Consider the following 5715-nt stretch of genomic DNA (forward strand, 5'->3'; position numbering starts at 1 on the left):
GGCCACAACAGACTGGTAGAAGGTCTTCAGGAGTCTGTTGCAGACACTGAACGATCTGAGGTCGCGGTCTACCGTGTGTCCAGTACATTTGATGCGAGCAGTAACATTTGATGCGAGCAGTAACATTTGATGCGAGCAGTAACATTTGATGCGAGCAGTAACATTTGATGCGAGCAGTAACATTTGATGCGAGCAGTAACATTTGATGCGAGCAGTAACATTTGATGCGAGCAGTAACTGGGAGCCAGTGGAGGGAGATGAACAGCGGAGTGACATGTGCTCTTTTAGGAAGGTTGAAGACCAGTCGTGCTGCTGCATTTTGTATCATTTGCAGAGGTTTGATAGTGCATGTAGGAAGACCTGCCAGTAGAGAGTTGCAATAATCGATGCGTGATATCACAAGAGCCTGTACCAGGAGCTGTGTAGTTCTGACAGGTAAGGTCTGAGCTTCCTGATGTTGTACAGAGCAAATCCACATGACCGGGCAATCGAGGCTACTTGAACCTTTAAAGTTAGCTGGTCATCAATCATGACACCCAGGTTCCAGGCAGACTTTGTGGGCATGAGTTTGGTTGTTACAAGCTGGATATTGATCTCCTCTGATCTTGTAGTTCTCCTGTGATCTTGTAGTTCTCCTGTGATCTTGTAGTTCTCCTGTGATCTTGTAGTTCTCTTGTGATCTTGTAGTTCTCCTGTGATTTTGTAGTTCTCTTGTGATCTTGTAGTTCTCCTGTGATCTTGTAGTTCTCCTGTGATCTTGTAGTTCTCTTGTGATCTTGTAGTTCTCCTGAGATCTTGTAGTTCTCCTGAGATCTTGTAGTTCTCCTGTGATCTTGTAGTTCTCTTGTGATCTTGTAGTTCTCCTGTGATCTTGTAGTTCTCTTGTGATCTTGTAGTTCTCCTGTGATCGTGTAGTTCTCTTGTGATCTTGTAGTTCTCCTGTGATCTTGTAGTTCTCCTGTGATCTTGTAGTTCTCTTGTGATCTTGTAGTTCTCCTGAGATCTTGTAGTTCTCCTGTGATCTTGTAGTTCTCTTGTGATCTTGTAGTTCTCCTGTGATATTGTAGTTCTCTTGTGATCTTGTAGTTCTCTTGTGATCTTGTAGTTCTCTTGTGATCTTGTAGTTCTCTTGTGATCTTGTAGTTCTCCTCTGATCTTGTAGTTCTCTTGTGATCTTGTAGTTCTCCTGTGATCTTGTAGTTCTCCTGTGATATTGTAGTTCTCTTGTGATCTTGTAGTTCTCCTCTGATCTTGTAGTTCTCTTGTGATCTTGTAGTTCTCCTGTGATATTGTAGTTCTCTTGTGATATTGTAGTTCTCTTGTGATCTTGTAGTTCTCTTGTGATCTTGTAGTTCTCCTGTGATCTTGTAGTTCTCCTGAGATGTAGTTCTCACTGTGGTGATGATGACAGAACTCAGCTTGCACGGACTATGTGGAAGTCGCCTGTCGATCTTCTAAAAACAGGACATTGTAGTCTTAAGTCGTTTTCATTTTCAAGATGAGAAAATCCAGAAGGCCAACAATGAACAGTGATTGGTACAAATATAAATGATGAAGTAAGGGAGTACAGATCATGTGATAATCCTCTGTTTCTAAACCCAGTGAACACTTTGCTCTTCCTTTATGGAGTTTATTTATTGGAAAATCATGGTTCTAAAAGTATCTCTGAAATACATCTCCAGCCCTTGAACTGTGGTCCTTGAAAGTTTTGAACCCCTCCAGGGTTTAAGCCCCACTAATGGCAGCCTGTCACAGCCTCCTCAAACCCGTCATGAGTTCATTATGTGTGTTTTCGTGCAGAAGGGTCTGTCAGCAAACACAACAATGGAGAAGGGTGTCATGTGTTTTTGCTTAGCGTTGCCTGGCTCTGTGTTTACATGGAGCAGAGAGAGACACACTGAGTCCAGCTGCTCTGCAGAGTCTTTCACACGTCTTCATTGTAGCTCTCTGCTGCAGCTGCAGTCTGCACCATGCTGTCCCTCTGAACACACAGTGGGGGGGCTGTGTGTGTGTGTGTGTGTGTGTGTGTGAATGTACAGTGTAAAGTCAAACACCTGTTGAGTTTCAGGCACACTCAGACTCTTTGCTTTCTTTAATCAGCTGTCCTCGGTCTAAAGGAAACACTGTGGGCACGTAGCGTCGGCAGTGGCGGTTCTAGACCACTTTTACTGAGGGGGCCAAACTGGGGCCAGTTGTTTTGTCAGAGGGGAAAATTAAACCCAGGTGACAAATAGACAAAGATGATCGCTTTAAAAACATATATATTTTATGACAAATAATAGAACACATCATTAAATACCATGATTTATATTTGTTTTAGTAACAGAATTTGATAGTACATTGTGAGTCCGGTTGTTGAGTCACTATGTATGTGTTATTAGGGGGGGCTCTTCCTTTTGGAGAGGGGGCACAGGGGGGACCAGGCTCAGTGTTACAGGGGCACTGGCCCCTGTTGGCCCCTGCCTTGAACCGCCCATGAGCGTCGGGTTTAGCTCACACTCGTTTTTTGAAGAATTGAAAAAGTCTGAACCCAAAGAGTTCATTAAAGGGGGGCGCTAGTGAGCACCGTATGGAGTAGAAGTGTTTTACCTAGGCAGCTCTCAAGCTCTACTTATTTCGGTCATTTAGTAAATTTTTAGAAGGATTTGCCGACTTTTTTGTACAATTTCGTACTTCTGAACGACTCAACATGACAAAACCAAGAGCAGACCGCGGGAAAAAGCCGGATAAAGCCTCGAATGAGGATGAGGGACAACTGCCCTCGGAGCATGATGAGCATGCCGGTTATATACGCGGTAGCCACGGAGCCAGGAAACGAAACTGAATCGGTTAATGTGCTTTCTGCAATACGGAATATGAGTAAAATGATGACTGACCGGTTCGACATATTAGAGGCATCTCTTGCATCTCTTACTGTGCAGTTATTCAGGCATGGGCATTTTCATGACCGCTACTATGTTTGTTTACATTGCTTGAGAGAGAGCCGTGAGGTTACAATGTTAGCCTAGCTTTAGCTTGACGGTTCATATGGTCCGGCAACCCCTGTGTGAGTATTTTGGGTCTTTGCTCTCACTTTGTTTGGGAAAGTGGGGCGGGGGGTAATGTTCTTAATGTTCTGGTTTGCATTGTTTCTTTATTATTTTTGTTTTCTAAGGGCTGCATGTATGCATATTGACACAGTTTTAATTAGATATGCATCCTAGTTTACTTCCACAAGGTGGCGGCATTACTTTTACCAGCTGGAATGTCCGGGGAATGGGGCACATAATTAAACGCGCCAAGGTTTTCTCTCATTTAAAGGCCCTCTCTGCTGATATTGTTTACTTGCAGGAAACGCATATTAATCCTTTAAAAGAAAAATGACTAAGGTGTACCTGGGTCAACCAGGTCTTCCAGTCAACGTTCTCCAGTAAGGCCCGGGGAGTGGCAATTTTGATTTGTAAAACTGTTCCATTTAGGCATGTTTCTACTCTGAGTGACCCTAACGGCCGATATGTTCTGGTGACAGGCTACATTTACTCATTCCATGTTACACTTTTGAATATTTATGCCCCAAATTTTGATGACCCAACCTTCTTCAGAAAGATATTTGGTTTGCTTGATAGTTTTTTGGACAGGTCGGCAAACACAACCCAATTACCTGCATCCTCCATGATGTTAAAGAATGTCTTCTATGAATCTAGTCGACATCTGGAGACTGCAGTATCCCACAAACAGGGATTATTCATTTTTTTCACCAAGACATAAGTCGTTTTCAAGGATAGATTACTTCTTACTAGACTCCAGTTTGATATCTAATGTGATCTCTACGAAGTATCATAATATTCTAATTTCAGACCGTTCTCCAACCTCACTAGTCCTCAACCTTAACCATAAGAAACAACAGTACATCTGGCAATCATTCAACCAGTTTATGTCTGCTAAGATTTCCGAGTTTCTGGAAACTAATGACAACTCTGAGGTTAGTGACTCTACATTGTGGGAAACTTTTAAGGCAGTGAGCAGAGGGCATATAATTTCATTTGAAACTGCAATAAGAAGGGAAAAGCGAAAGCGACTATTAGAGATAGAAGGTCAACTATCGCAGTTGGAAACAACGTATAGGTCCTCCTCAAACCCTTCTATTCTACAGAATATCCTAAAGTTGAAGTATGAATATAACACCATTTTATCTGACCAGCTGCGGGACCAGCTGTTTAAATTGAGGCAAAAACATTTTGAACTAGGGGATAAACCACAAAAAATATTGTCCCGGCAGCTGAGAGGTTTACAGGCCAGTAGAGCCATTCAGAAAATTAGATCAAAATCTGGGGAAATGGTTGTGGACCCAAAGGGCATTAATGATCGATTTAAGGAATATTACCAGCAATTATATATGTCAAAAGCAAATGGAGACGCCTCGAGTTGGCTGGGAGGTCTAGATCTCCCAAAACTGAACAAGGCTGCACATAACGCTATAAACTCAGACATCACCATTCAAGAAATTTTAGATGCTATAAGATAATTTCCTAATGGTAAGACTGCAGGCCCGGATGTTTTCAGCATTGAACTGTATAAAAAATACTATGAGAAGATGGCTCCCCTCCTGTTGAGGATGTTTACCCACTCATTTGAAGCGCATAAATTCCCAAACACTCTGTATGAGGCCAATATCGCATTAATACAAAAAGAGGTCAGGGATGAGACAGAACCTTCATCTTTTCGACCTATTTCCTTGTTAAACTCTGACATGAAGATTTTTACAAAATTATTAGCAAATAGGTTAAACAATCATATAACTTCCATTGTCCATGCTGATCAAACAGGCTTTGTACCTAACAGGTTTTCTTTTTTCAATGTTAGGAGGCTAATGAACATAATGTACCATAAATTTGAGAAATGCCATAAGGTTGCCGCCCTTTGCTTAGATGCGGAGAAGGCGTTCGACCAGTTGGAGTGGGGGTATATGTTGAAAACACTTGAGGAGTTTGGATTTGGTCCTAGATTTGTTTCATGGATTCAATTATTATATGCCCAACCATCTTCCTCCATTCTTACTAATAGAGAAAAATCTAACTCGTTTCCATTACACCGTGGGACAAGACAGGGGTGTCCCCTCAGCCCCCTGTTATTTGCAATCGCTATTGAGCGTCTCGCCATCAGTATTAAACAGCACTCTCTCCTTAAGCCTATACAGCTGGGAAATGTGGACCATCACCTTTCCTTGTATGCGGATGATGTCGTAATTTTCCTTTCACAGCCTGAGCAGTCAATTCCAGCTTTACTTGATCTCATAAAGTCATTTGGTGAGGTATCAGGATACACGATTAACTGGCAAAACAGTGAATTTATGTCTTTTGGTGCCGAACTTGACCCAGAATTCTTACGTAATCTTCCCTTCAAAATTACAGATAAACTGAAGTATCTTGGAGTAGTCTTACCAAGAGAGCCAAAATTAATATTTAAATATAATTTCATGGAAAAGGTTGAGAAATTAAAAGGGGACATTGACAAGTGGCGCACTCTCCCTCTTTCTATGATGGGTCGCATAAATGCTATTAAAATGGTCTCCCTTCCAAGATTTCTGTACCTTTTTCAAAATCTCCCCATTTTTCTGACAAGATCGTTTTTCAAATCATTAGATTCAATAATTATGCCTTTCATTTGGGGTTTTAAAGCTCACAGAATATCAAAAATACATCTACACAAGTCAAGAGAGAGAGGTGGGTTAGGATT

This window comes from Labrus mixtus, chromosome 1, assembly GCF_963584025.1.
Source record: "Labrus mixtus chromosome 1, fLabMix1.1, whole genome shotgun sequence".
In the NCBI taxonomy this organism is placed as follows: Eukaryota; Metazoa; Chordata; class Actinopteri; order Labriformes; family Labridae; genus Labrus; species Labrus mixtus.